The sequence below is a fragment of the Anomalospiza imberbis genome, chromosome 3 (genome assembly GCF_031753505.1).
Source record: "Anomalospiza imberbis isolate Cuckoo-Finch-1a 21T00152 chromosome 3, ASM3175350v1, whole genome shotgun sequence".
Classification (NCBI taxonomy): domain Eukaryota; kingdom Metazoa; phylum Chordata; class Aves; order Passeriformes; family Viduidae; genus Anomalospiza; species Anomalospiza imberbis.
The window spans coordinates 108,814,742-108,834,075 of NC_089683.1; the positions used below are offsets into that span (position 1 = coordinate 108,814,742).

Consider the following 19,334-nt stretch of genomic DNA (forward strand, 5'->3'; position numbering starts at 1 on the left):
TATTGTCTCCAGTACTATTGGTTTTCTTAAATAGAAAAAGACTCCCATGTTTTTGAGTGCATTCAGCATCAGACTAGCTCTCTCAGAATAATTTAATGAGTGCTTCTTACTGTGACTATTTGCACACCTCCATTTCTTGTTTTCAGAAAAAAACAAGAAATGGACACAACTCCTTTTATAATTGTTGGTATGGGCTGGAAGGGGTCTGACTTCAGGGACTTCAGGTGGGGTCTAAAGAAAAGCAGTTTAAGAGTGAAAGAAATAAATAAATAAGAGTGAAAGAAATAAATAAATAATGATAAATAATTTTATCATTATGGATAAAATGATAAAATACAGAATCATCTGTTGTAAGAATGAATTAATTAAAATTTTGTTTCAGATCCTCCTTTTTTCTTTCACAAGTTGTCGTGGTTAAGCACTGGCCAAATGCCAGGCACCCCTGAAAGTCGCTCACTCACCCTCCCCTGCCACAGCTGGGCAAAGGAGGGAAAATTTAACAAAGGGTCCATTAATTGAGTTAGGACCAGGAGAAAACACTCCAAGGGCAAAACAGGATCAGCCTAGAGGTACAAAGTGAGTTTATTACTAACAGAATCAGAAGAGGATAATGAGAAGTAAAATAAGCCCATAAAAACACCTTTTCTTCCCCCAACCCTTCTCCCCTTCCCAGCAACAGCACAGGGAGAAAGGGCATGGGGATTTTGGTCAGTTCATCACCAAGATTTTCTTCTGATGCTCCAGGAGAGGAGTCCTTCCCCTGTGAGGCCATGGAGTCTCTCCCATGGGAGACAGTTCTCTGTGAACTTCTCCAGCGTGGTTCCAACCTCACGAGCAGCAGTCCTCCCAAAACTGCTGCAATGTGAGTCCCTCCCATGGGCACAGTCCTCCCAAAACTGCTGCAGGTGTGGCTTCTGTAGAGGCTGCTGGAAGCTTCCTCCATGTCCAGAAGAGCCAATGCTACCTGGCTCCTGGATGGATCCACTGCTGGCCAAGGGCTGGACTGATCCGGAATGGTGGTCATGTTTCTGTGATAACATACTTAAGAAGAAAAAGTTATTGCACAGATGTAATTATGGCCAGAGAAGAGTGACATGAGAAGATGTGAGAAGAACAGCTCTGTAGACACTCAGGTCAGTGGAGAAGGAGAGGCAGGAGGTGCTCCAGGCACCAGAGCTGGGATTTCCCTGCAGCCTGCAGTGACGATCATGGTGAAGCAGCTGTGCCTCTGCAGCACATGGAGATCTGTGGGGATGCAGAGATCCACCTACAGGCTGTGGAAGAGCCCATGCTGGAGCAGGAAAGGACTACTCTCCCTGAGCAGCAACAGGAACAGCAGTGTGATGAACTGACCATAATCCCATTCCCATCTTTCTGCACTGCTGGGTAAAGAGGTAGAACTGGGAAGGAGTGGGGGAAGGGAAGGCATTTTTAAGGTCTCCTTTTACTTCTCATTATCCTGCTCTGATTTTGTTAGTAATAAATTCAATGACTGTCTCTAATTCGAGTCCATTTTGCTGTGACAGTATCTGGTGATTGTGGCGGGTTTAGGTTTCTTAGTGAATTTTTCCCCATTAATACCAGGGAGACACTGGTAGGAAGGGGGACGCTTTCCAGGTGATTAGACAGCAGCTAAGACACAGAGAAAGCTGACTAATAGGTCTGGCATCCCAATGATGTTTTGGGCTTTGGGACTGTTATAAATGAATCAGTCAATTTAATAATTAAAGGAATTTATTAAATTAAATCAAAGTAAAATTGGAAAAGCCACAAGCAAATCGTCGCCGAGCCAGGCGATCGGTGCTGGGTGAACTGGGTCTGGACAATGCAGCTCCGTACCCTGGCAGTTCATGGGGTACTGATTTCACAGGGTCTTTTTTATAGTTTCCAGACTTAGCGGGATTCTGGGAGGGGGGTCCTCCTGTTTCCTTTTGTCCTTTTTCACATATTAATGTGTGCTCTTTTTTGTGGTGCTTCCAAACAGAGGTTTTCCCAGAATACTCTGATTGCTGAAATCCTGTTAGATGGTAATCCCTTTCAATATCTTGTTCTGGTGACAAATATTCATCTTATCGTTCAAGGCATGTCTTCTAGACAGAATAATCCTTCAGAATAACCATCTTTTGAGATAGGGATTAATCCTGTGTATATTGCTCATTCCCGTCACTTAGTTCCATTAGAAAGGATACTGTATTTTTTAGCCCTGAGCACGAATTTATTCTAAATCATAAATTATGGGACTCTTGCCTGTGGGGTGGCTCTCCCACTGGGGTTTTCTTTGGGAATTGCAGTGTAATGCCCTGAGGGGTGTTGGGGCTAGCCCAAGACTTGCCTGGGCAATGGGGACTGACTGCTTTGCTTTTCTGCTCCGGGATCGAAGAGAGGGGTGAGTGTGTCACAGATGCGTGCCTGCTCCTGGGAAGATGCTGCGCTGCACTTGCTACCTAGCTCTGCCAGCTTTGCCCCTCTGCCCCCTGCTCCGGAGGGTGCGTGCTGCCCCCGGGACAGTGCCAGCTGTGACTAGCTGCTACTGGTACAGGCACCAACTGCTGCCCTTGAGTATTACAAAAGGAGCAATCTCCTCGCCGGAGCCCCCATCATCACACGAGGAAGTTTTTGGGCTCCTGTGGTGTCGATTTCGTGGGGTTCTGAGGGTCAGGGTGACCCCGAGATCATAAAGAGTCTTTGCTTCCCTATCCCGATGCAGCCAAAGTAAGAGCCTGGATTGCATCCGATTGCTTTTCCAAGGTTGTTTATTTCTTCTTATCGATAACATTCTTTCTCTGACCTGCCGAGCTCTGTCCAGAAAGGAGGCCATGGCAGTCTGCTGTCTAGCCTCGGGCAGCTCCCACCTTACATACCCAAAACTATGTGTGTATGTTTACAATTTATTACCAATTCCTATCACCTATGTTAGACTGTGAATCTCTACCTTGAACCAATAGAAAAGTGTCACCATCACACCAAGACAAGGAGGACAAGATGAAGGAGAAGGCGGCTAGAAGATGCTCAAATTCCTCCATCTTGTACCTCCTCAACCCCATTCTAAAAATCCCAAACTTCTACTTTTCCACCCTGTGTTAATTCAAATATCACACTACTCAAACCCTTGTGGCTTGTAATTCCTCATACAAAATTGACAGCTTTTCCACGGGCTAAAATTGAAGCCACAGATGTTTTTGACTTCTTGCCAAGGTCCCCAAGCCCCCTGCCAGGGTCTCTAGACAGCCAGGGCAGCCAGAGGGATGTCCTGGACTCCGACACTGTGGGAGCATCCCTGAGGCCACAGGGGAGTCACTGCAGCCCCTCTGCCCCGCCTGAGCCTCCAGTGCTTCTGGCTGGTTGTGGTCAGAGCTACACAGAAAGGGGAAATGGCTTCATGGGTGGGGAACTTCTGGTATGGTTTTGTTGTTGTTTGTCTGTCTTGCAACACATATATATATATATATTCCAGTAAAGAGCTGTTATTCCTTTTCCTATAATTTTTGCCTGGAAGAGCTATAATTTACATACAATAATCTGGGGGCAGGGGTTGTCTTCCCATTCCAGGAAGGTTCCCGCCTTGCTCAGCAGACATTTGCCTTTTAAACCAAGGCAGTGAGTGATCTCTCTCTGTCCTTATCTTAATGCATGAAACCTCTGTTATATTTCCTTTCCCCTGTCCAGCTGTGGAGGGGAGTGAGAGAGCAGCTTTAGTGGGTGTCTGGCATCCAGCTGGGGTTAACACACCACTGATGCCTTAGGATTTTAGCTTTTATATTTTTCATTTATTGGTAATCCTGCAATGCTTTAGTGTAAAACTCCGAACTCCATACAGAGTGTTAGCTACAGCTTTCCCATTTTGGTCAGACACAACAATTCCTCTCTAGGCCTGGGAATCAAGGACACCTCACTGTCTCAGGCCCAGAGAAACAAAAGTGAGTAAACAAAAGTGAGTTGGGGTGTTACTGCAGGCCCCCAGCCAGGTAATAATTAGCATCAACTCCATGATTGCAGAAGGCTGATCAATTGCTTTATTATATCATCTTATACTATATTATACTGTTCTTATTAAGAAACTCAGTAACCTTTACAGCCAGTCCGATACAGCTTTGACCTAACTGGTCAATCAATCCAAACACCATCCAGTGTCCAATTAAGAAATCACCCTTTGGTAAACAAATCTTCATGGCACATTCCACATGTGCACAACAACAGGTGTAACAAGTGGAGATAAGAATTCTTTATAAGAATTCTTTCTCATTCTTTCTCTGATCTTCTCAGAGCCTTCCCCAGGAAAATGCCTGGAAAAGTCTGTGTCTGCTCTCTGTGGCCAGAGTGCTGCTGCCACAGTTGGGGGAGGAGCAACCTTGGGGTAAATGACTTCATTAGCCAAAGCTGTAATTGGAAGATTGACCCCCAATATGTAAATGGACCAAACTTACAAAAGTGTGAAAACTAGTCACCTGTTGTCCATTTTTGGGTGTACCCCCTGGGGGGGGCTTTATCTGCCTGAAGTGTACCCGAAGGCCTTTCAATAAATATAAGTTTTTTATTCCCTCATTTTTTGTCCGGCTTCTGTTTTTAAGTAGTCCCAAAAAGGCATCACAATACCAACAAAAAGAGAAGTGCTGGCAGGGAACATTTCAATACATCCTAAAAGCAACTTACAAGAGGAGTGGAACAAAACATCCTGGAGAAAAAACAAGTCAAATTTGAACGTACTGTATCCTTGTCATTGTGATTTACACACACCAACTAGGCAGGTATCAGGTCTAACATGTAAATATGGTAGAGGGTCAGACTGAATTGTGCTGGACTGGCATGTATGTGTCTGGATACCCATGTTGGTAAAACAGTCATGAAGAATATTGGGAGCATTTGACTGGAAAGGGACTGCTTGAAAATGTCAGATTACCAAATCTGATGGCCAGACCTTTAAGGCCATCTAGATTATCTTCTCAAATGAAAAGGATTTCCTAATTATTTTTTGCTTCAAGTCCAAGAGTATTAAATAATACTAAGTAACTGCTAATGCAAAAAAACAGTATATAATCTGTCACACGTACCTTGGTGAAATAGCCATGAAGTTTAAAAGGCTTAGAATAAACAAGCGTAAAAGCATAGTGTAGCTTTTCTTCTTCAGAGATTTTTCAATTTTGTGCTCAGAGAAGCTTTTTACTGCAAGAAGGCAGTTTCTGGTCTGCCCTTGGTTATACATATATTGGGGAAAACATGTACTGGGCACCTTCTCTACAGACCCAGCCTGTCCCAAGCCTGTACTGTGTCCTGGAGCTTCTTTCCTGAGGGAGGACTTTGTGTTTGCTCCTGTTGAATTTCACAAAGTCCCTATGTGCCCTTTCCTCTGGCCTGTGTCTCTTTGAATGGCATCCCTGAGCAGGGGGAGTATCAACAGATGCCTCAGCCTGGTGTGATTGCAAACTTGCTGAGAGTGCTCTCCATCCTCTCTTCCTGGTCACTGATAAGGATGTGAACCAGCACACCCGGGACTCTGGGTAGAGTATGATCCCATAAACCACTTCCTTCTGAGCAAGGTCACCCAGCCAGTGTTGTACCATACAGTTGTCCTTGTAGTTGAAGTATAACTTCTGGGATGCAGCATATGATTAGTGATGCCATGTAAAAAGTGAACAGGGAAATAGTTAAAATATAATAAAAGGAAAGAATATTTTTTGTGTTCTGTTTTTTTTTTTTTTTTTTAAGAAAGCTGTGCAGTTTCTCCATTGCATTTAAACATTTTTGATTCACTTTTCCTAAACTGAAGAACAGAAATGTATTTTCAGTGTATTATACAAAAGGATATAATGCTCATTAGCTGCTTAAGAAAAATAACTTGTGATGCATGCAACACTTGTAATATTTAAATTCACTGTCACTGATAATCTTGCTTTCTGTCATTCAAAGCTTATAAAGATGCTCTCTGAGTAGGGATCAAATGTGTAAATGATATTCATGTTTCAGGTAGTCTGTAACTCTGATTGTCACTGTGATTTACAAAGAGGAGAGTATAGGCATTCACAGCAACCTAAATAGTATTTTCTTTTTCCCTTTGTTATAATCAAATACTCACCTTTAGACTAAAAAAAAAAAATCTAATAATGACTAATGGGCAATGATCTTCTGGATTAGCTGCAGAGCATTCAATATCTCTTTGAGTAGCGATTACCATCTTTTTTTGGGGGGGGATATCAATTTAAAGGTCAAGTGCTTTCATAAAAAAGGGTGATTATCCAGTATTTCATATGTTGAACAAAAGCTTAGCAAGATTCATTGTGTGTCAGTTGCTTTTGTGTATAGCATATATGCAGTGAAATGGATTGCTTAATTATCTAACTACCCGTCTGCAGGGAAGGGATGCGACCGTGGATAGAATCTGTCAAATAGATACTTTGCTTTTCTTGTGATGATTAATCAATTACTATAATGGTTTCAGGTTATAAGTTGGCTTTTTAAAAATAGGCAAAAATTTGAATTACTTTCATGCCAACAGCCAGGGATTTGGTTATAAATGGGTGATTTTATTGGGAATAGAATGTGGAATGAAGATGAAAAGGAGAAAGGAACAAAACAGGACTAAACTTATGACTGGTCCCTTTCTCTTTCCTTTCAATTCTCATACTGTTCTTTTACAAGCTATAGAAGTATTCTGTAACATGATAAAAATAGCTAGGGCTATATTTAGAACAAATCCAAGCAAGTGAACTTGAAGCTGTTTTATACAGTCTTTTCTTCTTTTTTTTTTAATAGTTACTGTTATTTTTTCCTAGTGGATTTTTATTGGTTAATTTCGTAGGTTAATAGAATTGGAGGTATCTTAAATAAATTCAAACAAAATATGCAGAAAAAAAATTACACTTTTATTTTTTCAATTGCTTTCTCCCTATTGTAAGATAGTTTTCTAACAGCTGAAGACATTCTCATTTGTAATTAGGGATTACCTTCTTAGTTTGTAAACATTTTTTTCTGTTTCTCGATTTTATTTTTGGATCACATCCTTTTTTTCTACTGATGTGTCTATATTTGTCAAATAATTAATGTGTGTTTGATCTACTGCATTTCAAGAAACACTGCTGGGTCTTTCTGGGGTTTTTTTGGTCACATTATATGGCATTGTTACCTCTCCCTTAGAAGAGCAGCTTTTAAAATTGAATAGTAATAATTGATATCAAGAAAAATGGGAGTAGTGGACTGTTAATAACCTTTGCTTTTCTTCAAATAAAATATTTATATATGAGAGAAAATTCTTTGTGTGAAGTCCAGCCACCAGTTGGACTTTTGTACAAACAGAGATCAACACTGAAGAGTAAAAGGTATATACCTGAATGACAGCATGCTAGGAAAATTATTATCAAATGCTTTTGAGAAGTTGATTTTTTTTTAAAGGAAAATGCCTCTAAAAAATATAAAATCTAAATTTTGAAAATCCTATTGCTGCTGTCGAAGGTATCTAATAAATACTTTAAACATCTGAAGTAGGCTCAGAATTGTAAGGCTTTTATCTTTTATAAAGATTCACTTAGGATAAGCTGTTTTATCTGCAGAAGGAGAGATACAGGAGACTGGGGGTTTTATAACATGACAGATCCAGATTAATAAAAAAGAACAGCAAAAAAAACCCCAATGAGTTTTCATTAGTGTTATTGTATATTAGCCCCACTCCATGCATGAAAGTTTTTCTTAATTATGTGAGAGGTGAGTACCAAGACAGTTAAGATAATTAACTTGGTGTACCCTGCCAAAAACCTGTGTTTGGTTTTGTGTCCCTGCAGAGTGTTAATGCCTGGTGCCTAGGTGAACATCCACCTTTTAAACAATAGGCATTATAGGCATTAGCTATTGAGCTTTGTTGCCTTTTTTTTTTTTGAGGGTTTTCCTCATGACTGCACACATGGTTAATCTTTAACTTCAAGTGTCCTTCTGAGGTGACCAACTAAAATATTAGCAAAATAAATGTTTTATGGGAAAATGTTGGCAGAAACCCCAGCAGAAACAGGTGGTCTTGGGTTATTTCAATATAATGTAATGATGCAGCCAGGTTTCCATCTGGACAGCATGTGGTTGTGTCTACTTAGAGAGTATCAAAGGATGTGAGTATGCACCAGGGATAATGGTGGTGCACAAAAGTGTAGCTGGATGGCTACTGTGCAAAATAATAGTCAGGGTTCCAGGTCCTCTGGGTTAAATACTTTTACTGTCAGAATCTGAACTTCTTCATAAAATATTAAAGATGAAGCAAACCTCTGACATGCAATACTGAGCCGTGTAATTATAAGGCAGTTCCTGGAAGCAAAGTATTGTTCATATTATAGCTAGGCGTTTATTATAAAAGAGTTCATTACCCTTGGAAGCTTTGACATATTTCAAAGAGTCCCTGAAGCAGAGGCACTTTCAGCAAGCTTTACTGTATGAAGAAAAAAGCTCCAAGTAAGTTGATCAAAACGTAATTAGGAAACAGGAGAGGAGTCATCGGATACATGATTGCCAAGGATCAGATAAACATCTGGAGTAAATATCTCCATCTTCATTGGCTTCACTGTAGGCATGCTGAATTGCACTGGGTGAGGCATTTTTAAAACCAGATGTGGTTTTCCTTTGGACTGGCAGATCCTCTCACAAATCACGGCTTTGCTAAGAAATGCCACAGACCATCTTCACACCTGTGTGCTCTCTGTACAGAGGCAGGTGAAATCTGGTTACAAACACTGGCAAAGGCTGAACTGAGGACAGGATTTAGTCTGATGCATTTACAGGGAGATTTGGAAAGATACCCTTGTGAAATATCATTTTGTGAGCAGGGGTGTAAGGAGGAAGTTTGTGAGCTAAGAGGAGGTGCAACAAGCTCAAACTCCCTTGGGGCTGTCAGTGGGAGCAGAGTTGACACAGAGCCGTTTCCATTACTTGGAAGTGAAGAGCAGTGTTATCAGCTCTTGGGAAGTGTATTTCCCCACGCAATAGGGGGCTCTTGATGAATACACAGGTCCTGATTCTTTACTGTCTTTGTATTTTGTGCACATTTAGTCCTTGTTTACTGTCTCAATCAGCTTGATAGCATTTAACACCCTGTGTCAATTGATCAGCACAAATGTAAATTATGGAAGCAGGGCTGAGAAAAATTAAGACCAGGTCTTAGGCTGCCATGAATCACACAGCATTTGTGGACTTCTCTGATTATCGAGCTGAGGAACTGGCACAGGCTCTTTTTCACTGCTGATATATCACTTCTATAGATGTATGTTAAAAATCCCCATGCCTCTTTTCCCCTTGCTCATGGATGACCTGATTACACTGGAAGCAGATCTTTCTGCCAGGTAGAAGAACCACTGAAAATTTAGGGTGCTGGCCAACAGCACTTGGCAGCTAAAGATCAACATGCTGCTGCCATTAATCGTTAGTACCACACAGAGGTGCCAAAAGCCATGGAAAATATGAGATGACATCCAGCAACTGATGGATGTGATGATTACAAGATCAGCAAGTATTTAACAGTAATGGGTATTGGACAGCTTTTGGAAGGAACAACCCTTTCCATTCAGCTGATATTAAAAAAATGCAAAACCATGCACCTGACACTGGCTAATGAGGCTTTGTGCCACAGAGAGATCCTTTCCCCATTTCCTGAACAAATCCAGCTCTGGTTCATAATGCCTGTACTGAGAGGAAATGTAATGAGAACAGGTACCAAGGGCCAGACAACTAAGGCTTCCATCCAGACTGCTTAGAAAAATAAGGATATTCTCCTACAAGTGGCATTTTATGAAAAGTGATATTATTTCGCTTATCTCACAGGGCTGTAGCATTCAGTTTCAAGTTGCACATGTGCTGAACTGGACCAGGGAATTCAACACTTTTCCTGGAGCTCTAGTGACTTGAGGGAAGCCATGTGATGGTGCAACTTCATTTTATTGCTCAGTCTCATCATGTTTGTGGTGCTTCCTGTGGGGACCATGCCTTGGTGTGTTGTGTGTCATTTCCATTCACTTTGCCCTTTGAGGTCCATGGAGGAACAGCACTGTTCAAATTACATTTTACAATTGTTGGATTATGGCCTTCTTTCAAGTGAAATCTTTTCAGCAGACTGAAAGGATCCAAGTATTCCCAGTTTCCTCCAAGTTCATATCTGTGCTACGCAGGCCGTGAGTTTGTGTGGCTTCTTCCCTTCCTTGCTGAAAATAAAGCCATGCCTAGACACAAGACTAGCTTTCTGTGATCTGTAACTTTTTCCTCCTCTTGCCACAAGACTAGAGTTGCTGGGGCAGCAGAGAGTTTTTCCAGAGTCAATTAAGCAAGTTGCAAATGGTTCTTCAATCTCCATAAAAGCCTTAAATGAATGACTTGAGAGCAAACAGGCTGAAGGTAACGCAGATTAAAGGATGTCAGTGCACGTGACTGTCCATCTACATCCCGATTATGGTGCTGATTTAATAGGTCTGGTTCAAGGCTTCTTGGCTGCGTGGACTGATTTGAATTTTATTTTACCAAGGATGAGAAGAACTAAGATATCCCTGATCTGAGCATGACAATGAAGTAATGGGGAAAAAAAATGTGGCGGAGCATATGACCAGCTGCTGTCTGTACTTGTAAATCCCTGTTCACCTCCTGCCTCCATTATGTTCCTGGAACAGCCCTTTGCCACTCACCTTTGCCGTGCTCTGTACCTAAAACCAGCCTGTGACCACAGGTCATTAAAAGTATACTACTGCATGCTGAGAGTTTAAGAGTCCTGAGAAAGTAAGAGGAAATTCAGTGCATTCACTCCTCCTCAGAGAATTTTTTCATTTGGATAATCCTGTCTAGAGACATAAAATGGTCACTTCAGATCTGGAAACAACCAAGGAATTTCAGTGGTACCTCCTCTGAGGAGGCTGTCAGCTGTCAATGAGCAAGCGCCTGCTGTTTCAAGGAGGAGAAAGGGAGAAATAAACAATTCTCTGGAGGAGCCTTAGCTGTAAAAGCACTCCTAATTTTTGGCCTACTTTCTCTCCCCCCACACACCTGTATTAACAAGCAGAGTAACTTTTTGGGTGCTGAGTCAGGCTGACCTAAGTCATTACCCCCCACTTGTGGGGAAAAGAGCAGATGGTTTCAGCGCAGTTCCAGATGCGGGGGAGAGTTAGTCACGAAACACACATCAGGTAAGGGAGATTAAGAAACTTTTGGGTGACACAAGAGAGAATGATCTAGTAGTGATGCCATAGTTTCTGGCAGCACATCTCTGTGCTGTAGGATAGGAAGCCTGAATATGTTGGTTGGGAAGACCATGGTTCCCATTCCTCTAGATTTTGGCTCTTGCAATGAAGTTAATGTATGCTAATTTCCTTGACCTTTTTGGTTGATGGGCACAGTGCATCTCCTCAGCATGTCTAAGATTTCCACTTGAAATCTGCATATGGCTTTGAATCAAGAAAAGGTCTGGGTTGGAAGGGACCCAAAATATAATCTTGTTACAATTCCACTGCCATGGGCAGAGAACCTTCCACTAGACCAGATTGCTCAGAGAACCATCTAGCCAAGCCTTGAACACTTCCAGGGATGGGGCATCCACCGTTCCTCTGGACAACCCATTTCAGTGCCTCACCACCCTCACAGGGAGGAATTTCTACTTAAGGTAAACCTGCCCTCTTTCAGTATAAAGCCATTTCTCCTTGTCTTGTCAATCCATGCCCTTGTAAAAAGTCCCTCTCCAGCTCTCTTGTAGCCCTTTAAGTAATGGATGGCTGCTATAAACTCTCCCCAGAGACTCCTCTAGGCTGAAGAGTCCCAACTCTCTCTGTCAATAAGAAAAGTGCTCCATGCCTCTGATCACCTTGGTGGCATACTCTGGACTTGCCTCACCAGACACATATACTTCTTAGGTTGAAACCACAAATCTGGATGCAACACTGCAGGTGGGGTCACACCAGAGCGTAGTGGAGAGAATCTTCTTATTCACCTGCTGCCCACTCTGCTTTGATGCAGCCTGGGATGAAGCTGGTTCTCTGGGCTGTGGGTGCACATATTGGGCTCATGTTGCTTCTCATTCACCAACACACTCTAATCCTTCCTCTTGGGGCTGCTCTCAAGCAGCCCAGCCTCTCTTTGTGCTTGGGACTGCTCTGGCCCAGGTATGGGACTTTATACTTGGCCTTCTTGAGGTTTGCACGGGCTGACTCTCAAGCCTGTCCATGTCCTTCTGGATGCCATCACTTCCCTCCAGCATGTGACCACACCCCACAGTGTGGTGTCATCAGAAAACTTGCTGTGGGTCCATGTCACTAAAAATACCTGTGGATTCTTTGCTTCTTTTTTGCTAAGGTCAGGATTAAATGTGCGACGGTGTTTCTTGTTTGGACTCAGGTGTTTATTAGTTCTTATCTATATTACAGTCTTACAAACTGTGAGTTCTACTGCACTTCACTCTAACAAACTAAAAATGGAGCTGTATCTCTCTCTCTCTACAAGGCCTTTTAAGGATAAAGTGTCTAATTAAGAAATGATACCTATATTATTTTTACTTTTAACCCAATAACCAACCACCCCTGGCCTGCAATGCAGACTTTTTTATCGAAATACACAATACTACCCAAATCTGTGAAGAAGGACTAGCCTCCACCCTAAAACTTCTATCTTGCTCTATATATGTTACTGTATTCTAAAACCTTAAACTCTGCGTTTCCCACCATGTGATATTACAAACTTCTATTCAAACTACACACCCATCATCCCAGTCCTATAATACAATTTTGGAAGCCTTTTCATGGCTTTCAGGTCAAATGTAGTGTTCTCTTTGGGGTCAGTGTTTGTCAGCACAGAAAGTCTAAAATTCTTAGTAACCAGGGTTCCAACAAATATCAGCCATGGAGAAATGCCTTTCGTCACCATTGTTTACCTGGACACCAATTCATTGACCACAACTCTCTGAGTGTGACCACCCAGACAGATCTTTGGTCAAAAATACTTAGGAATAGACCCATTGGGTCATGGTGACAAACCCCACCTCTCCCCAGAAACAGGTCAGATCCAGGACAGTCTTATCCAAAGAGGTAACAACTTCACAGGTGCCTTTGGATTTGAAGGCTCTCTGCTCCTGTTTTGACAAATAGAAACCACCTGCTATTTGCTGAATTGAGGTCAGTCTGTGTCTGCCACCATGGTTCATAGGTCTGCATCTCAAAGGACCTTTGGATCATTTTGGGTCTATCCAGAGTGGATAAAGTCTGTGCAGCTGAACTTGTTCCAAAGGAGTCCAATCTGTAACGTTTTCAAGAAAGTTTTATTTTGCCACTGTGTCTACTAAAGAGTTTAAGGCTGTCCTGGCAGAGGATCAAACCCTGTGTTATTTGATGCTGTACTGACTTCATAAGGATTTGCAGGATGGACTCAAGTCTAAAAAATTAGGAAGGTGTGTCTTTCTGGTCTTTACATTAAATGCATAGTGTTTCTCAGGTGTTCAGGAGTTGAACATATGCCACGTTTTGAAGCCAGTATATTTGAAGGTCCACAAAGAAATGTACTATGCTATGTGTAATGTATCTCCTGGAAACACTCTAAGGTATATTTATATCTTCTTCTGCTGTGAGAGATGTTAGGAAGTGCTTCCAGTAACAGAGCATATAAAGGTGAATTCTGAAAGCCAGGGTAAAGAGTTGTAGGATATTATTATTTATCACTGAGTAACATTGCAAAACTCTCCATCCTCATTTCATTGGAACCCTGGCTGAGTGTCGAAAGACATAATAAAAACAATCAGTATATTCTCATTTTTCTGTGTGAGAGGATGAAGTCATGGCATATGGTCAGCTCACCAGTGCTGTTAATAATAAACCACAGCTAATTAAGTGCTGATTTATTCCTCTACGTAAGTGAAACAAATTGCTTTAACGGCTTTTGCTGAGGACCATCTAGTCAGATGGATTATGTATAGGAAGTTCAAGCTAAAAATTATTAGAGATCATATTTCAGTGTGGTGGAGTTTTATGGTAAAAACAATTAGAAACCTAACAGAATGTGTCCTGTATTCTCTTTGATGGAAAATCAGATATTAATCTGGGGAAAAGTCTAATTCTCAACACAGCTGCTCCCCTTGCTCTATTGCACCAGATTTGAGCTGGATAAAATGGAAACATGTTTAAAAAATTGATCATAGCTTATAATGGCAATAATCACCTTGAAATTGGTTGTTACTACAGTTAATGAACAGAGTATTAGAGCATAAAATGCCCTCAGATTCCCTCAGGCTATTAGCTAACATGCTGGTTGTTAACTGCTGGTCGGATAGTATCTTTATTTGGTGACCCTCTTTCAAAGACATGGAGTTGATCCTGGGAAGCTGGGTGGATCCTGGTGGACATGGAGTTGATCCTGGGAAGCATCCTTGGGTGGGATGCTTCCTTGGAGTAGTGGCAGAGAGAGAGTGGGACCTTGGACAGGTAATCTCCTTTGTGAGAATCCCCTTTTCCTCATATCTGTAGTCCAGATCCTTTAGAGTGTGATTATCCATGCAAGTGAAATCCATGCTGCTGAGTGTGAGCTCCCACTAGAGCTTTCCCAGAGAAGGCTTTTCCCAAAGATGACGCAGGACAACCTGTTGCAGGGGGTTGGAGGTCTTTCACAGGCAAACCCTGGGGCTCTTTGCAAGTAGAAGCTTGGCTTGGCAGACTGGGATGGCGAGAAGCCTTTCCTTTTCAGAAATGTGTCATGGGATTTTGCACTCTTGCTGGTAGCAGTACTGTACAGTTGCAAAAAAGATAGGAATTGTTCTGTTTGTTGCACTGAGCTTTGCATAATCTATGTTCCATTTTTTTGCATTGCTCACATAGTTCCTTATAAAATCCTGCCTGATGTGAAGATACTGCTTTAGTTTAGATGCTTATTGCTTTCTGAGCTGTGAAGTGGTAAGGGGCTAATAAAATTATATCACTGGAATTGCCTCTGCTAACTTAAAGATTCAATTTTGCCTACTGAGGTTTTCTGGCATTCATAAATTTATGGTTTACTAGTCAAAATTTTGGTATCTTTGGAAAACTTAATGTCACAGAGCTTTTATGACTAACTTGGTGTTTTGGTCCCAGAAGTCTGAAGTAATAGGAGCCAATTTCACTATTGCATGTGCTATATTTAGGTGGTTTTTTTTTGTTTTTTTTTTTTTTTTTTTTTTTTTGTTTTTTTTTTTTTTCCCAGCAGTGTTGGGGCCCTTGTTCCTAGAGAAATAGCTCTTTACCAGAGCTAGCTGCAGTTTGTGGCAGCAAATTTTTTCCCATGACTTGTGACGTGTCCGCGACATTAAAAATGCATATGGAAACAAATGAGTGATTTTGGGAAAATTTGAGTGTTTGATGGAAAAGGTTAAAACGAAGGATTTTTCTTGACTAATATCTGGCTTATAGCACTAGAGAGGTTTGTTGTGTAGACCACCAGGAGCTTTTTATGGGGCTTAAAAGCAGTTTATATCATGCTAAAACTTCAAATATAATTATTCTAGCTCAGAAAATGTTTCACAGACATAAAATTCCATGTGTCAGCCTATAGTTTCAATATCTTAGCTGCAAGAAGAGCAGTCTGCTACAGCAAGGCATTCCAACTCCATACTCTGCAGGCCAACTAATTTCCAGGATGCAAGTGTTGTGTGGTCTGTCATGACCTTTTAAACTTCCTAATCAAATTGAAGAGAGGCAGCTTGCTGAATATAATCTCTGTGGAGTGGAAGCTTTTTTTGGTTAATTTTTTTTTTTTTACAATATTCTGCCTTTAGCTTATGTAACTTCATAACTTCATTTTCCATCGTGGTGTCAACCATTATTTTCTCCTCCTTTATGGGCCATGCTCTCCTGCAGCAACTGGTTGCTCACATGGACCTTTGAAGCAGGCTCTGGCAAAGGTGAAAGGATGGACCCTATGGTCCTATGGGGTGGTCCAGCCTACCAGAGAAGCTGTGGCACTTGGCCCTATGGCACACAGTTTGGAAAAAGTTCTGGTAGTGACAAGCTGCTGCCCTGCAGTGGGGAGCTGGGCAGTGGCTGCCCCACCAGGGTGAAGCCCCCTGGCAGGCCCTGAACAGAACCATGGGGCAGTAGTGAGGAGCCAGTGAACACTGGTGACAGACAGACAGGGCACAAGGATGAGGCATGACCAGGGTGAGAGGTGCAGGCATACAGTAAAAATGTGGTGACCCCGGATGCAGGGAAGAAATGATGATGTCTGGCTCGAGATCAGAAGGCTGAAGGATAGTTTTATTAAAACTATACTACATTAATATACTATTTAAATATATGCTATACTATTCTACATACTTCTTACTTGTCTTTCTGACTAACTAACAAACTTGTGGCTCTCTGCTGAGAGTCTGAGCCACAGCTGGATCCCATTGCTCACTGAACCCAAACAACCTTCACCAGAATCCAACCCAGCAATCACTGCACGTAAGCAATCTCCATGCCACATTCCACATGGGGAAAACAAAGGAGCAGGGATAAAGATTGTTTTCTCTTCTTCTCTCTGTGCAATCCTGAGAGACAGAATTACGTCTCTCTGTCCAGAGAATGTGAATGGCACACAGGCAGGACATCCATTAGGGGCAAGGGCAAGGTGGTTGGGTGGTCCCAGCTGGACCAACAGGGCAATGAAGGCTCATTAGCATCCTCAGGAGCCTGACAGAACCACGTGGGTTTTCCTTGATCTCACTTGCCTCTTGGTGGGGTTGACTTTGTATTAAAAGAAACCTGCACTGGTGAAGGGAATGACTTCTGTGAGTGTATCAAAGGCAGTGTGTAGGAGAACTTGTTTCTTGCCTAGGCTCTAGGCAATATTTAACTTTTGATATTATAATATTGTCATTAAATTGTATAATTTGAACAAAGTGAGAATAATACTTCTCCCTGTAGGTGTTTTTGTGTCAGTGGAAAAGTGAGGTATGGACTGCAATTTCCATGGGAGAAAGCAAGACTGAGACTTTCTACTTCCTCTCCAGATGTTCTCTTCTGGGCCACAAAGTAAATTATGAGTTTCAGTCTTCTTTATATCTGATTTCATTTTATTAAGAGAAGTATCTGTGTCAAATGAAATTAAAGTCTTGGGTTTTGTTGGCCCAATAAGACAAAACCGAAACTTATTCTAATTTGGTTCAGCATGAATGGAAGGGTTTTTTCTTTTTTTCTTAGATTTAATTCAGCTGCCAAATTGAAAAGAAATTATTCCTACAGTTCTGCCTGACAGTTTTTTTTTGGAAATAGTCTTCTGAAAAATATTTTGCAAAATATATGTGATTTGCTTTGTGGAAGACAAAATGCTTCATTTAGAATTGAATGAAAATTGTAGAAGGATTCCAGTAATTTAATTCTGTAACTTTTCTTCTGTAGTTACATCTACTCAGACTACTTAATGAGCCCCCTGTGCTGATCAAAATTCCCAGAAACAAATGCCATTGAAAGTATAATGATGTTAAAATGTAAACAGCATTTTCTGTTTCTGTGTTATAAACTACCTGAACTTTTCAGCTAAATGATTTATTCAGTTTCTACTGAGTTGTACCTAAAGTGCTGCACTTTGCTGTTATAGGAAATCAAATGTATTTACTTATCACAAGTAAGATGTGGGGAGAGAGTAAGACTTTTTATGGTTTTGGTTTGGTTTTCTGTCACACTATGACAAGAAATAACTCATGGATGCTAGATGTAAAAGGGTAAAGAAAAGAACCCAAAGAGAGCTTTATTTTTTGACTCCACTATATATAGAATAGCAAAAGTGACAGTGGATTGGAGGAAGAAATTACCACCTCTTCAACCACACTGATTAAACCAACAGTCCATCAATTCTCTCCATCCACAAAGAAGGATGCAAATCAATTATTGTTTCTATGAACAGTGTGAAAAAATTCAGTAGAAATATGTAAACATTAGAAGGCATAAGAAACATTTAGAAGAACTTTAAAACTCTCAAGAGAACAGAGCAACAGTTTTCTGTATGTTTAAAACCATATTTCTTAACACTGAACACAACTATTGTAGTTAAAACCCTAAGAGACCTATGTCCAGCAGCCAAAGTACAGAAAAAACTGCTCTTTGATTGAGGACACTTGCCAAAGTTACATCAAAACCAAAGGGAAATCGTGTCTAAGCCAGCTGATATTCCTGATTGTTGTATTTTGGTCCAGAGAACAGAAACAGGAGCATGAAGCAGCTACCAAAAAAGTCACATATGGAAAATGCACTTTCAGGGCTGAATTTATTTCCAGTTTTAATTTTGAGTAAGAACCCCTTTTGATAATGGCTATTATTTCAGTAAGGCTGTAACCACATTCACTTTGGTGTGGATGTATAGTTTGTGAGGGTGTAGCATGTGAAGTTTGGCTAGTGGATCTTGCTTCCAGTTAGCCCTGCAGGTTAACTTGATTTCAGTATAGCCAAACCTTAAGGTAAATACCATCAAGAGATTTTTCTGGTAGTGTTGAAAACTCCAGAAATATCTTTGTTTCTTACTCTTACATTAACAGTTAAGAAATTTACTTGCAATATAGCCATTGTTACCCCTCCTCATCCCCACAAGTGATAATGACCTGGCATTTTACTGCTTAATTGTTTCCTCTACTAACAGTCTGCAAGGATGTTTTTTCCTGAAAAGTTACTGAAACCTGGAGAGAGAAGAAACCCAAAACTGGACACATGTATTCCCTGATTTTTTCAGCACTGTAAAGGTGTTGTCCTTAGTCACTTTATTAAGTAAGCAGCTATCTGGGAAGAACTGGTAGCATAAGAAAGGACATAATGGACTTGGAGTAGAGACACCAGGGGCCACATCTGGAGGTATGGAGATAATAAAGCTAGGATAAATTTGAGTCCTCTTCACTTCTCAGAGTAGAAATGAGAGAAAGAGACAAAAAAGTAGCCTAATATTAACATCATTTTCAGAAACATAGTTTCCCCCAAGAAGTTTAAAACTTTCTTGATTCTGTGTGAAATGCATCTTAGCTGGAGTGGCAGAATGGTGGGCTGAGGCCATTTTTTCCTTTGAGATGCTCATAGTGAGGCTTTTAGAGTTTAGTTAGGTAACAAAATAAAGATGAGGCTTCCAAAAGAAAGAATAGACATTTACACAAACTTTAGCATGCTGTTAGCTGACTTAAGCAAACAGAGGTGACAGGCAGTTGTTAGTTCCTTCTTTGACCTTCACTGCAATAGTTTTGTATTCTGGCATAGATAAAAGCCTAATTCTCCAATCAGCTCTGTTTTGGGAAAACAAGACATTGAATGAAATGCCAGTGTTGAGGTCTCATTGCACTTCTGCCCTGCAACAACTCTGCCCTGCTTTTCAAGTTGCTCTGGGAGGACTTTCCTTCCCCAGTCACCTTCTTCTTTTCCTTGAGT

At 41.1% G+C, this 19,334-nt stretch overlaps 1 long non-coding RNA gene across 2 annotated transcripts in view; it reads left to right on the forward strand.

The window, feature by feature from the left end:
• The window catches only part of LOC137471800 (uncharacterized), a 351,710-nt gene that overhangs the window by 13,135 nt on the left and 319,241 nt on the right, over window positions 1–19,334 (forward strand). For both annotated transcript variants that reach the window (XR_010997853.1, XR_010997851.1), the window contains exon 2: window positions 4,572–4,745. This is a non-coding gene — a long non-coding RNA (uncharacterized lncRNA). The remainder of the gene's footprint in view (window positions 1–4,571; window positions 4,746–19,334) is intronic.